Source organism: Myzus persicae, unplaced genomic scaffold, assembly GCF_001856785.1.
Source record: "Myzus persicae strain clone G006 unplaced genomic scaffold, MPER_G0061.0, whole genome shotgun sequence".
NCBI classification, from domain to species: Eukaryota; Metazoa; Arthropoda; class Insecta; order Hemiptera; family Aphididae; genus Myzus; species Myzus persicae.
Genome location: NW_019104209.1, coordinates 48,392 through 65,354, shown reverse-complemented (window position 1 = coordinate 65,354; position 16,963 = coordinate 48,392). Strand labels below are relative to the sequence as shown.

General features: G+C 28.8%; 1 protein-coding gene across 1 annotated transcript in view; it reads right to left on the bottom strand.

Moving 5' to 3' along the window:
- The window catches only part of LOC111040007, a 112,329-nt gene that overhangs the window by 47,204 nt on the left and 48,162 nt on the right, over positions 1 to 16,963 (bottom strand). The gene's annotated exons all lie outside the window — the stretch shown is intronic.

The window sequence follows — 16,963 nt, the reverse complement described above, 5'->3', positions numbered from 1 at the left end:
TTATTATAAATTATAATATGAGGCACGAGTTGGAAAAGTCTCGAAATCGTCGTAAAATCATCAGAATTTCTTGTTTACTTATTTCAGCGAAGTGTTCATAATAATAAATTATCATGAGGTCTCGGTAATATTGGTACAGCTAATGAGTTACATTCTCACAGTTATAACTTAGAACTATAATTTCCATACTTGTCGTTAATTTCATGTACATTTCAGGATATTATAATCATCTGCTGCAGCTTGCACTTTGTACTTGCTAATTCGTTATTGATGATTATAACGCAACTTTTCACTAAGGTTGAGCTTTTGGTTGTTCAAACCTTTGCGCGTACAAGTTTTAAATTATAACATGACTTATAAATACGAGACACGAGTATTGGCCATCCAGTAGCCAAACCATCTTAATTTCATATTTTATAATAATATGTATATTATATCTATATAATGTTCAAAGAATCATTTAACGGCTATTTTACTGTTAAAAAATGTTTACAGAGTACGGCCAAAGTCTTGGAATGATATGGCCGTGAGATGAGTAACTCAGAAAGTACTTGTCTTGCTCGAATTACGATTTGGATGTATCAACATTTTCAAAACAAAAAAACTACTTAAAATTTTACTGTGATTTAGCGAGGTTATCATTTACAATTCAATTCACAATTTAAAAAAAAAAGTGAGGATGGACAATGAACATAATATCTGGTAAATTCAACGACAATATATATCGCGTACGGCTATTATTATTTCACAGATTAATCAGAACCGCAAATGACAACAAATAATATTATTTCTTACAGAACAAAAATAAAGGTCAACACGTGCCAAGAGAGAGGCTCTATTACAATAGCCAACCTTAGCAACCCCCGTTAAATCCCCTCCCCCCTGTTCGCAGTCCTGTTAGTAGTTCGTGTAAGGGCGGATGACTTAAACAACATAATAGTTTGTTTACCATGACACAAAGGCGGTGTATAGATTTCAATATTAATTAACTACTGGAGAATATATTATATATTATTATTGTTGTATCATATTATCATCGAGTGTGTACCGAATGCAATGTTTGTACGCTCTCGTATATGTTTATCACTCGATTCTATAGTGGACGACCATATAAGTTCAAATAAACAATTGGCACATTTCAGCAACATCGCAACGGTGGCTGTATTGCGTGGTGTTCACTCGACGTCACTGTATAATATTGTAAAACCACCTACAAAGGCTGGACCCAGCCAGTACGTGCTTAGGGTCAGAACGGACTCATAAAAATCAAACAGGGACTTACTTTTGGACAAGCCCAGATGAGAATTTTAATATTATTTTAGTGAAAGTCCGGACCGTGGTCTTATTTTGACCGGGGACGACTTTTTGAAATCTGAATTTAGTGATATAAAAAACCACCGAGTTTTTAATTGCGTCCCATCAAATTTGGAATGATTAACACCATCATTATGTGTAAAAGTAATTTGTTGACTTATTATCAAGTAACAAGACATAATGTAACCTTATATGTTCAATTATTTTCACATTATTTTTTGTTAAGTTTAGTGATTATAACTTTTGATACTTCAAAGGTTCGTAAAATCTTAAAATTGTTCAGACAATTTATAGTACCCATCTACAACAGTACGTCCTTCCTAATAATGAATGTTGTTTACATTTTCTGTAGTTAAATATTTCTAATAAAGCTGTTATTTAAAATATTGTAGTTACCTATCTATAGATAACAAATAACTGTTGTGGAAGAAGATTATTAGAATATAATATTATAATAATTTGATATTTATAATACTAAGACCAGGGTCTTGACGAATGCAATTTATCAGTATCGGGCCGGGCCGGAAGTCGTCGGTCAGCGCATCAGACATCTCTGGATTTCGAAGACAGTTGCATTTTTTTCCTTCGCAGATATTATGATAGATATGATAGGACAACGACCAAGCTTCTCGCCGATGACAGTAACATCGAAGACTAGTCATATCAATCGATATTATATTATATTATACGACTCTGCAGCTGATATCATAATATTATTAATTACTATTATAAACTATGTATTTAATTATTACTGTTATAACTAATATTAATACATTCGTCTGCTGCAGGAACATTATGTATTGTTACTCCATTGCTGCCAGCTCTGCAGCTGCTCGTGACGTTTATCCGCGGAATTATCGGCAAACCGGGTATGCTGGATGTGGGGGTGTGTGCAGCCGATTTGGAAGTCCCGATTAGTGGTATATGTAATAATATTGTCGTCCCTATATAATATATAATATATACACGGTACATAAATGTAACATGTAGTTATACGCGCGGGATGGTGTTCAATCCTATAGGTTAGTGTACAACACGTGTACGTTTTACCTACGATTAAATTTCACATGACATCACCAATTCGGTACGTGCGAACGACAGTATATATTATTACTATTATGTAATACCATTGGGAACACATCATTTGAATACCGCTTTGGCAATCGACATACATACATAGTTGTTTACGACGATAACGATTACCGGAAACGGATCCGGTCTGTTACTCAAACGCATTCGTCCGTATTGTTTTTCTTGTAAGCGTGTCGATAAAAGAAAAAAAAAATCGTCGAATTTGTGCGTTTCAATTGCAGTTCTCCGGATTATCTTCACGTTTTAACGGCACCATCTACAAGACGTATTATATATAGGTGCTACACACTCACGCCAGCTCGTCCCAGCCTACACACGACCACGTGAATGTCAAACAAACGTTTCTGGAAAGGACGTCGTATGATTATTATTTTACGCGATATTTTGTTACATCTTGTTCGGGGGAATAACTCAATGTTTCAGTAAAATATTTTATCGGGTCGGTTAAACAATAAAGATTTATGCTAAGAAAATCAGCCGAGACGGATATAAATTGAATACACTTTTCGTGTTTTTTTCCGTATACCCGCGAGGCCGTGTAATATACTGTTTTTGAATTTTTTTCCACCATATCGTATGAAATATAGATTGTTTCAGGGAGAGGAACTCCGTACAAGATATTCCTACGAATTCCAGGCACTGGATGTCTATTTAAACCGTTTAATTTTTAACGTAAAGCATTTAATAAGAAGTTCCACTACTGAATCTCATGGTCATTTTAATGTGATGAAACACGATATATTATTATACGGTTTACTTGTTTGAGATTAAAAAACATGTACCAGATGAACATTTTAAGTAGGCACATCGCATCGAAATGCAATAAAGGGTCTGAGAGAGGTGAGTTACTCTAGCCCCGCCACTTTCTATACACTCATGACAATTAATGTTAAATCATGTAATTAAAACACATTTTTTATAAGTATTACAATTTATTTATAAAAGGTAAATGAACAATTTACAAAAAAAACTTCATTTTCTTTAAAAATATTTTATCAGTGTAACATTCAAAATGATAAAATATAAATCAAATCAATGATGTTGTTATAATTATTATTATAATAACTACGTTACATTAAAGAATGTTTAAATACTATTTGTACATGTGGAGTTTAGCCATTAAGGCTATTCTGCAGAATTTAATATCTATTTAAAATTTCAAAAATAAATAAACAATTGTAAAACAGAATATATTAAATCAAAATAAATAATAGAATAAATTATTTTAATGGAACGCGTTGATAGGAAACATAAACAAAATATTTTTAATGAATTTAATATACATATTATATATATATATATATTATGCAAACAATGTTATTCAAACCATTTATTGAACTAATTCTACCCTTCCGAAGCCAACAATATCTGCATTAAAACTAAAAATAAGTATAATAAATAAGGATCGTTGACTTTTTTTTTAAGTCACTGTGAAAATACTAATTTTAATTTTAATTGTTTAGAACGAACTGAATATCATATAAATCAATTTATTGAATTTGAGGTGTATTATATAAATGTAATTTATACTAAAACAAATAATATTTTAAGTGTTCAAATAATATTGTGTCAGAAATCAGAATGCATATTATTATATTATGTAGCACAGTATATTATTATTTAATGAATAATAACCAAAAATTAAAAAATTAAACTTTTTGGTCATAAAAATTCGTGACCCAAAAAATGTGTATTTTAATACTTATAAATTGACTTTAAAAATATAACGTTTTAAAGTTCTATGTAGGTAATTATAAGTTTTGTATGATTTACGAAAAGTAAAAATAATTTGTTCCATGAGCTGAAAAAACAATTTCAAAACGAATTGTATCGTTATAAAAATAACAATAAAGAACATTGTATTATGATAGAAAAACACGTGATAAATAAAAATTAAAAAACGAAAGCATATTAATATATAGTAGTAAAAGGTTTTGGTGTAAAAAAAACAATAGTTTTGTCACGCACTTAAGCGAACAAAAAATATTAAAACGCACGAATAAATATAAATGTTGACAATAAAAATACATAAATAAAATATTGTGTGTAATACGACGCACTTGAACGGGCCACTACGAATTATATTAGCATGACGAACGATGCGTGTGAGTTGATCCTCCATCATAATATAATATTTATTTTCCGGAGGATGAATTACCGAGCGTCGCCGACCTTTGCGAAATGACAAGTCGTTTACGGTGTGGCGAGAATTTTCAAGAGGTGTTAAATTGTTCGGTTGTGCGAGCACAACTTTCTACAGCCATATAATATGTATATTGCTTGATCTCGTTCCATGCCACCGCAGAAAACGTCAAAGTTACGTCTCACAGCTGTGTCGTACGAGACTCCGATGTCGGCTCATATATCGAAAAGCGTAAATGTGCAGTGCGAAGTATAAAATGCACGATATGGCCTCGTATACAGGTGTGCGGGGTCCAAGTCCCGAGAGAACTGTCGTAACGAAAATATGCTGTATTAAGCCATTTGAATCGATTTTGCACCGATCGCTTTGGACCACCGTTTACCGACGTGTTTAATTCCCATGGGAATAACGAAAGTGATGAATTTCGCTGCTCTTGATATTATATAATATAATAATATGTATTTCAATAATGCGACGTGCCGTTACCACACGAGTAATTAATAGTACATTGGTAAGAAACGGCGTTGTAAATATTATCATTGCATTTTAAACTGTTATGACGTAGTCATAATATTGTAAAAAATTCAATAATTTTTTGTGCTTTAAATTGCGTTTAAAAACAAATAAAGAATAATATCGTTTAATTTAATACGCATCATCATAATTATTTATCAAAATAAATCCATGTATTATAAACAAATAAGTTATGATACAAATCAAATATCGAATACCTATTAACAACACTGTTGATAATAGATATTCGAGATAAGGTAATTTATTTTTAAATGCTTATCTAAAAGACAGGAAATGCTTAGGGCTAGTGTTGGAATACATAATAATAGAGTTGACTTTAAATATTTTTATTGCAAAGGTCTAAAAATGTAATACGACATCAATTTAAACTTTGAATTACGTCAAATTGTGTATACGTTATCATGAATTACCACTTTATTACTATAAATATTTTTTTATACCCCCAACTGACAAAATGTGTAACTTAAAGCTTGATTTAAAAAGAATACAAGGTAATTGAACTTTTTATGAATATTTTTTTTGTATAAATATTCTCTAAATCTCAACAAACCTTGTTTTTACATGATTACTTTGAATTAAAAAAAACATTTTTATGCTATTACATATAACTATTTGCTCTTTTTATAGCTAAGGGGAGACAGAAGATAGTAACTTTCCTCACAAGTTCATCAAACATATTATGTGTGTATAACCAATAACCATAAGATATTTGATAAACAATTTTTACAGTAAATTACAATAATTAATATACATAATAATAATATATGTATAATATTCAGTTCTTTAAAGCCAACCTCACCCTCTCCAGCCGTAACCACCACTTTGTGATAATCGTTTTTACCATCGCTGAAAATGTTTTTACACAATTTTTATGTTATTATGTATTAGTATTTTCATAGAAGTGGCATTAACTGACATTACCAACCATCATTTACAGATTTCAGAAAAACAACCTTCCTGAAATAGACTTTTTATGATCCATATACATTGCTTCTCGATCACAAAATTAATTTTTGAAAGAAATCACAGTTAAATGTACATTCCATAACAATAATGAATTCTTAATATCAATAGGAATATAATTATATTAAATTTAAAACACAACATAACAAGATAATTGGAATCAGTTATGTATAGTGTGTAGGAAAACAACATTTGCAGTAAATATGTTTGTTAAATCGGACACAGAAGACTTATAATAATAATAATAATATTTTATCATGAAAAACTTTACACTGTAAAGCTATGAAAATAGTATGTTAAATGCACAATTACAAATCCTTTCAGTCAATAATTATTGAGTAGTATAATATTGAACTATTCACGACTTAAAATAGGTAACGAAATTCCAATGAATTTGTGTGTTATCATAATGATATTTTTCTTTTTAAGATGTTAGCTTGTTCTTGGTCGTGCAGAGCTTCAAAACGTTCACCAGTAGGACTACAGGTAGCTGTATTGGAATGTTATAATTGTAAATGATTAATTTTATAGATACCTACCTATTAATTTATCGTTTAAAATCTTATTAAATGCATATTTAATTCTGATAATTTTCACAGTGCAGTGTTTATTTCATATGCCATTATAATCGTAATCGTTATTACATTATTACAACACTCATAATTATTTATTAATAATTTAATTGCAAATTATTATAATCATATACTGTACAATGAAAATGTAAAATAATACAATTTGAAAGTACGACGTTTTCCATCGAAATAATGATGGGGAATATAGTAATATAGTATATTGTATAATGGTATAAATTCATGAACTACACAGCTGATGACCTGTTTTTGCAAGTACATAATGTCAGTGATGTAGAACTTTGAATTATTCATGTATTTTGTCATAAAATAAATATTATTTGATTTGGCTTTAATTAAATTACACTACAGCGATAAATTAATTATTTTGTATCAAACGTCAATCTTAGACTACAAGTATCATAAAGACTATACCTGTATTTATAATGACTACTGTTTTAAAGATAAATTAAAATGTTGAATAATATTTTTTTGTATAATTTTAAAACGTACAATACTTAATAAACTGATTAAAAGCTTTGAAATATTTGATTTGCACGAATACTTTTATTTAAAGGTCAGATAGGTTTATTTTATTTAATTACTATTATTAAAGTAATAAGCGTGAGTTTAATATAAAATATAATATTAATCCACAAAGTGCTTTCTACGTATAGGTATTAAATTATTCTGAAAATGCTTGATTCATTTAAACGGAATTTGTTCCATATATGTTTTGTGTACATTTGATGGGTAAATAAATAAAATAACGTTGTAACTTTGGTACGGTAAATACCAATTCCATAAAGAAATTTATTATAGATTTGGCAACATGCTTAGCAGATGAAAAATCAGAGAAGTCATGTGCAAAAATGTAAACACTCATAAATTAAAGTTTCAAATTGGATTCGCAATTCATTATGACAATAGTTTATGTTTAAATTTAGAATAAAATAATAATTAATTTTTATTTAAATATATAATATAATATATTATAATCGTAGTGCTTGGTCACCCAATAGTTTATTTTATACAGCTATAACTCAAAATCCATAAATACCCATTGTAATGTGAATTAAAGGACGGGTACCAGCATTCAGTAGTATCATTATATGACCGAAATGAATTCTGAAGGATCAATTTTAGAGAGGGACCTCAACAAAAGGTGCTTTAAGAATACTTAAGAATTTAATATCTTAACTTTATAGTTAAGCGTGAAACTGATTTTATTTTGCTATGAAAATAACAACTGGTTTTTTCCTGATCACTTTTATATACAGTCATAATATTAATCAATTTGTAGGTATCTACTTAAATTATTTTGATAAAAAAATTTGAACCCATTTTAGACCAAACTTTATATATAATAACTTCTACTTTTGTAATACTTGTTTTTGTCCCAGGTTCTAATTATTAATTAACAGAAGGCCGTCTTAAAAATTGTGATGAATCATAATTTTATTTTAATTATCATTATTTGTATGGTATACAGGTATAGTCATATCATTATAATTTTGAATAGTTTATATTGGTAAATGTATATATGTGTGCCAAACCAACCGTGACCTTCTCTTTCCCTAAAAACAGCTAATAACCATAGTCGACGGGCTTAAGATCAATAATATATATATATATTAATATATTGTAGTAAAATTAAAAGAACTATAATTATATGATGTTTTAAATACACTTTTAGCATAGTTTGGAATAACAAAATCCATTCAAAATAGTAAGTAAATAATTACCTTATAAACATTTTATTCGATGATATAGGAGTAGGTAAGCACTTATACTCTAAGAACACTCCATGAAAAGTACAAATCATAATTCGATTTGGGTTGGATTTAACAGTTTTGAGTTTATATTTATTGTATCCACATTACAAATACGTGCGTTTGTTTCAATTGTATTTAAAACATTTTATACCTTCATATATGGAACACCGGTTGACCTGGTTTAACGTTAAAGCGAGGTAGGTATTGGATTAAAATACTCTCAACTGTCTTACGCTCACCTCGTTATTTATTACTGTTATTCTTATCAAGATTTATTTCTTTTCGTAGATAATAATTCAAGAATATTTAAATTAAAATTTTAAATATGTCAAAAGTAGGTACCTATCTGAAACTGTTATATAGGTACACGTACTTATACAAAATTCATGTAGACTCTTCCCCATTACGTAATAATATATTATGTTTCTGTTTAATAGTATAATTTAATCGGATATGAATGTAATGCGTTACGGTTGGACAGTGAAGTGCATTATGTATATGTTCTGTTACAGAATTAAATTTAGTTTACAGATCTATTCATGACTAAATATTATGCCTACAAAATTACATTAAATGCACGAATACGTATATTAAATCAATATAATTGTTTACGTTTAGCGATAGATAAATAACTCCTAATTAGAGATGTTTTTTAGTAGTTAAAATTATTTTTGAACATGTGTATATTGTTTTTTATTGTAAGTTTTGGCTTAACTAAAAACTGCAATCAGTTCTGACAATATCAAAAAAAAAAAAAAAACGTCAAATCAATTTAATTTTAATTGATGAACAGCAAAAAATATTGCAAATGAAGCACTTAGATCGTTAATCAAATTTATTACTGAAGAGATTTTACTATAGTTAATGTTAAATCCAACAATATATTATGAAAATCACACAATTTTACTATAAACTACGTGCTAAAAATGATCCCATTTACTCTGAAAAATATGCAACCTAATTAAAATTGCACTTAAAAACTGTATTCTAAATTTGAATTAATTTTCTGTCACTGTTACGTTACGTCATAAAATACAAGTCATTGTGTTTGATAATAGTTAAAGTTAAAAATATATATCCCTTATAAACTCTTAGATATTGTGGAATTGAAACAATATAATACAATAATATTTTAGAGTACATAATATAAATTTATATTTTATTACTCGAACGAGTATAATATCACTTATATTTATATAAGTATATCTATATATATATAGATAATACGAAGTGAAATATATCATAACCGAATGTCTCAAATATAAACAAGATAGACAAATCATCGGGTTAGATACGATCCTTGACGTTGCACTGGAATCCAAAACCAAGGAGAACTCTTCGATGACACAAATTTTTAAATCAACAAGTCTTTACAATTTAACCTAATAATAATATGTAAACAAGCTTCATGTACAATGTAACCATACTTTTATTTTTGTTGTACTATCTATAAAATAAATATTTGTAAAAACTGTAAATATTGTAGCCCATTTTAAATTGTAACCAATGGCTATAGTTGCCAAGTTTCTAAGATCAATAAAAAACTAATAATAATAGGAAGAGTGAGGAAAACAGATTCTTAGTGTGTTATTATTATATAGAAATCAAAAAACGGAAAATGTCTACATTCTTGAAAGTGACATGCCTACTTAAGCGCACGCATTATTATTTGTACATAACACCTATGTACATACATATTAATATATGAGCTCTGCAACCATATTGTATAGTACCTAACAAAAATGTTTTCAATTGCATGTAAAGTAGCAAAAAATGGTATTTCAGGGAAACCTAAAAAAGTCATACAATAGACAACAGAATAACGTTGTTTATTTTGTTTGAACCTGTATGCCAGAATAACAACATTTAAAGTGTCTGAAGCATTCACTTCTTTAGAGGTGCTATTCTTCGAGATTATCCTTATGCATACAATACACACATAAAATGTGTACATTTCACTGAAAATCCCAAACATGGAAAATAAATTAAATTCTAGATTTTTGGATAATGACTATTGTTTGTTCTTAAAACCATGACAATCAAACTCATATACGAAAAAAAAATTGTACCTAGTTAAATGAATTAATAAATCCAAAGTACAATATTATTATTATTAGTGTATTTAAATATAATCCGACTAATATTTTCTAAAATTAGACAAATAATATAATTTAATGATATAATCACACTTTTATAACTACTAAGTTTCGATTTGTACCTCTTCCGTAAGTTATTGTACGATGAGTGATGCTATGCTAGTCCACAACTACTCGAATATTTGACTCTTAAACAAAATTGATATATAATATTAGAAGTTTATCATAAAAATCGTTTCTTAAGCAACTGTATTTTATATCACGTGGGATACAAATAAAACTACATTGATTATGTTGTGGATTATATTCTCGAGTAGAAACGACACGCATTTTGTATTCTTGTAGAATTACAAGATAATATGACTCCACGATACGCGTGAAATACGCATTGAATAAAATATCTACCTTCTTATTTATTTATAATACAGCGGAGACATAATGGGTGATGCTGTTGAACGTGTTAAAATGTGATTTGGGCATTTCAAGTGAGATAACTCAACCATATATAATATATATATATATATTATATTTAGGTCCTTACAATGTGACTTTGTACGTGTAACCACTGCGGACGACGATGATTAGAGCATTGCAATTGTAATAAATACTACAATTGGTTTTAAGTCGACGTACGTATAAGCATATAGATTTAGTCAATTATTAGGCGATGATACTCTAAAAATAGCAGCGAGGAGACCAAGAATTTCAGGAGGCGTCTGATTCTATATTTTCGGACCTCATTCTTTTTATTTAGGTCCTCGCCTAACAAGACAATTATAGTCGGTAAAGTTAATTAATTATTATGGATGTAATAATACAAATAGCCAATAGGTATTAATTAACTTTTATATGTTTATACAATGTATGCTATTAATATAGTGTATTAAAATTTTGTATTATTTTAAAATGTTGTATTTAGTATAATTGATAACAATAATAACAATAATTATTTTTCTGCACCTAATATAATATGAAAGAAAAATTCCTAATTGACTGATTCATAATCAATATTGCCAAACCGATACATTTGAAATGTTGAGAAATATTCTTGTTATTATGTTTAGCCGCACTATAATATGATTTTGGGTAATTCGTATCTTATAGAGGTGCTCATCCAGGGATTTGTCGGCTCACGAAAAACGAATGGGTCTCAGAAATTGGTTACAGAAAATAAATTGATCATTATGATTGAATATAATTTTAGACCTTTTTTTATATTTTATCAAAACCACCCAATTAACTGTGTTAAAAATCTATGTGGCTTACATTCATCAGGGTTCAAGACATGGTAAATCCACGTTCATTATTGAGTTTGACAAGGGCTATAGAATAATATAAAAATGTATAATAACAGACTAACATGTATTTTTAATTATAAGATTTGTTTGGTACTAAATCAGTGTGAATCTAAACCAAAAATTTAAAGCAATGATTTGATCTGTAAATACTTAATAAAAAATTATCTATATTAAAAAATGAATAATGCCAAATCGTTTTTTATTGTGGAACTTTCCCTAGATATAATGAAGTGGCGAACCATCCACAATAATTTTTACTAGTTTATATTAGTATGTAAAATGCTGTACATTATATATTATTTGTGTATTAATCTGGAACTATTTCATTATTATGCACATATTTTAGAAAATTGTGCAACAGATGAAATAATCACTCAGCGTCTTAACTTTTTGTGACCCAATATAAAAAAAAATTCCAGGAGTGTCCAGGCTCAATCGTCACCCACCATTTAGTAAGTCATTGATTTGTGTACAAATGATATATACACGACATTTCAAAATAGATGGTTTACAATGAAAAATATCATTTTTTCATGCCATTCACTTTCAGAATTTCGGAAATAGCATTTTTTTAAATAGTGTTTTCTCAAATAAGTTGAAAAAAAAATACTAAAATTGATTTCAAAATTTACCAAGTCAGACCAGATTAAGTTGTTGTAGGTAATCATTGTGATAATAAATATTAAATACTAGTACCTAGAATAATAATAATAGCTGTATTAGCATTTTCCTGGATATTATGTTGATACCCAATAACAATTTAATCGCCTGCACACAAACACTTTGTCTGGTAATTATTGAACGACCTTTGAACACGTGCACCTAGCAATCTATAAAATATGATGGTATGCGAGGGTTAACCTATCACATTGGTTTATAACAGGTACCTAACCATTTAGCGTCGTTGTTCAAAAGGCCTTGGTGCTTAGGCGTACGACCGGAATTGCGCAATCCAAGTCACCGCCGAATGCAAACTATTCATTATCGCTCGCTCTCAAACTTACTTAAGTGCGTTATTATATGAATTTGTCTATATATTATGTATTTATTATTGTTGATCGGTGACGACTTTCCTGAAACTAGAGAGTTCGTTTTTTGGTTGTGGATAGCGAATGACGTGCGGGTAAGGGTGCTCAGAAAAAGAGGGATGCCGCCGCGATGATATTGCATTATTATTATTATTTTTATAAAAGTGACTGCTAGTGATATGAACGAAAACACTCATAACTCGTAAGTCACAAGATACACCGCGAGTCATAAATCAGAAATGATTTCGGTGCACGACAGAAATGCCCTCCGGAAAGTCATCGGATGTAATACTGTCGGATGTAGTTGAAGGAGTCGGGTACACGGAAAACTAGACGCCGCCGACGTTTTTCTTTTATTTTCTTGGAAAACTAATTTCACAGTAATATCCTATGTAGTCGTGACTATATGTTTCTATTACATACATGTGTTTTATTAACGACCAGAAGTTATATTATTATGTCAGGGGCTCAAAACTATAAAAGGTGCAGCAATCTCAAAATATCAAATTGCTCATGATAGAATTTTAAACTTAAAACTCTTACACCTTATTCCGTGAAGAATGATTTTGTATGGTTATCAAATATAAAAATTAGCAAAGTTATTCTACATTAAGTGCTGTAAGTTGGATTTTTTCTAAGAAAAACTTAGTCAGATATCTAATCCACAGAATATATAAAACCTTTTTGTTTTGAATATATATGTTCTATTTGGATACAACTTTTTTGTTCTTTATTAAATGTACTATATTATAATACACTCAGGAAACAAAATTCAGTTAAACTAAATAGAGATGTAACGTGATTTGTTAATACTAAAATAATATGATAGTTTTACTATAGTTAATAGAATAATTTATTTTGTTGATGAAAGTACTCTATCAATAATATTGTATTGTATTATCACATGACTACATAATGAGTTTTGGCATAATGCATATTATAAGATAGCACAATGATTTGATTATTACTAATTTATTACAGGTTTTAACTCTATATAGTTAATAACATAAAGGTTATATTTATATATAGAGTGTAGATTTTTTATTGCATTATAGAATAATATATTTGTAATTTGTGTTGATTTTAGAACTTTTATTTCTCGATAACTCTTTAATAATAATCAACCTAAATGGAGTTGTGTGCTTCAATTATAGAGTAGTTTTATTTACCCAACTTATATTATGCACAAACAAGTAGACTCAAAAAAATCTCCCGATGATATCTTAAATATACATAGTTGAATTCCAAAGAGTTTCCGATTTACGAATCAGAGACAACATTTTATCCTGAGCCTAAACCTACATTATATTATTTATTATTTTAAAACTATTATTATGGCCGACCTGTTGAATACGCATATCTTGTGACTTGGTAATGGTCGGTGCCTTATTTAAATTCATAATTCAATTCAAAAAGTTTTTCCGTTGTCACTGCAACTGCGGTTATTAAACCAACGACAATGAATATCTAGATGACGTTAAAAAATCCCATAATATAACCATATTAAGTTAATTTTTCTTTTCTTATACGATTTTCAAATATTTCCATAACAACATACGGATATAGGTATCCTGTTATGCGCAAAAAGTTTCCTGAAAATAATACAACTACAACAATTGTTTTTATCGATTAATAAAATCATTAATTTTTGTGTTTATAATATTGTTTTACAAAACCTCATCTGAAGTTTACCAAAAAAAATATCTAATACGATTTAAAGGGAAAAATTACTCCATCCATTCCGAATAAAAATATATTCGCATCCAAATGCATGAAAAACAATCGAAATACATTGCATTCGCTATACTTATACATTGATCGTGTATAATGCATTCCTCGGTGTGATTTCAAAACACTATTCGCTATTTTGTTATACGACGATATTATTATTATTATTCTGTCTTTCCAAAGTGCACTATGAATAATGGTGTTACCCCTGATATATAGATCGCAATGCAATCAAATATTCTCAAGCGAACGGGAAAAAATAAAAAAAAAGTATATGAATGCGAGCCAGAGACTGCAGAGTGTCGGCACTTGTCATGGTTTGCTAACCTCGGTAAAAGCCAGTGCACTTGTATTATTATTATACATTCGAGAACAATGATAAACCATCATGGCGTGTGAAATACGATTCTGAGCGGAGTTCTGTTTATTCGAGTGTTGATTTGGAGCGTTTTTCACGTTTCGAACACACCTCAAAATTATGTGATTGACGATTATCGGGATTTAAAAAAAAAAAAAAATAAATAACAAGAATGTAATGGAACTAATCTCGTATTAAAATGTCAAGTGTTAAACCAAAAAATGTCATATATTTCGTCATAATAAATAATATGGACATTTTATGAATATTAGGGAAGTATACAATATGCCGGACAAGCCATTCAACTTAACTCTTGAGGAACTCATTAGTTCAAAAACTATTAAGGTTCTATGTAGTTGATAAACAACGTTTATTTTAAAAAATCATTTATTTTACTTTTATAATCGTTATCATTTCTAAAATGTTTTATTTATTTTAATGACAACACGCAGTTTCTATTCATTATCCGTAAACAGACTTTTTTTGGAGTACTTATTTTGATATTATAAATTTAATTTCGGACGGGTTGTTAATGAGTTAAAAATATTTCGTTTTATAAGTGAAATGGAGTGGTACATCGCAATATATTAGTTCACTAGCTCACTCTTTAACACTTTAAATACTTTTAAGATATAACTAGTAAATTACTTGTTCAAAATTTGATTCTTATAGATTGAAATAATCAGAATAATATTTTGCTTCAGACTATGAAATTAAAAATGTATTTTGTAATTCAAAAGAAAAAAAATACTTTAAAAATATTGATTTACTAAATACTATGAACTATTTAATAATATGTAAAAGAAATTTTCAAAAACGTTAGTTAACGAGTGTCTTACAATAAATGAACCCTCTCTTATATATATATATATAAATAATAATAAATTGCATGGTTTTTGACACATCACCAAATCGTGAAATTACCTATAGTATATTATTTCATTCACAATTAAAAATGTATGCTTAGTGCCATGACTATACCGATACCGATTCGTGGTGCCATTAAGTGGTACTGTGAAAAAATGTTTGATTTTGAAACAAAAAAAATATTGGGTGTTACAATTTAATCTACTGACACATTTGTACATTTATTGTGTTTTTAATACCTATTCATACTAGACTGATTATATAAAAAATATATTATGATTGAGCCGAATGATTTATAATATGCACCCCTGCCGATACATTGCCTATATAGTTATAATTCTGACAATGTTCAACAAATTAGTTCAAACTTCAAATAATTATTCTCGTGATACTTGGAGTCCAACATATTTTAATTATATAGTATTGAGAATTTTAATTACAGATTACTGGGAAAAATGTCAATGATTTACTAGAATAAATAATAAAATACAAATTAACCAACGAAAAGGGTGAGGTGCAATTCTCTCCCTGACATCAAATCTATAAAAAATAATATTCCTGTCGAGTTCCTGGTTTAGTGAAAATTGTTCAGTGGTTTTTACAATTTCTAATAACCTATATGACAACTATGTTATATGTGTATCGTCTATAATAAGTAAGCGTATTTGTGTTTGATATCCAATCGGATTAGGGTTAGAGCATAATATTTTTAAATGCATTTGAAGAACTTGGTATACACGACGCCAAACCCATAAATGTAGTTCTATCGTAGACTTCCTCACTTGGTCAACGATTTTTGCGGTAATTCACAATTCCCGGGAAATCACCAACCATATATTATATCTATAATTAATTAGATACTCGTAGTAATTATGACATGCTTTTGATATCCGATTTGTGTATAGAACTGAAGAATAACATTATTGTAAAACATTTGGAGCACTCGCATCTCAGCGATCAGAAAAACGATATTTTTTTAGTACCTACGTTTGTACACTCTAAAAAATAAAAATATTATATACTGTAACGAAAGACCAAAACATCATTGTAAAACTAACAGTGCTCACTCCAAAATATATTGCTCTTGTCTGCGGCTTGTTATTCCGACATACATCGTAACCCGATGTGATTTTCTTCGACTTCTGTCAAGTCATATCCGTTTCGTTCCAATCGATTTACCCTGGACGTTTATATCTTA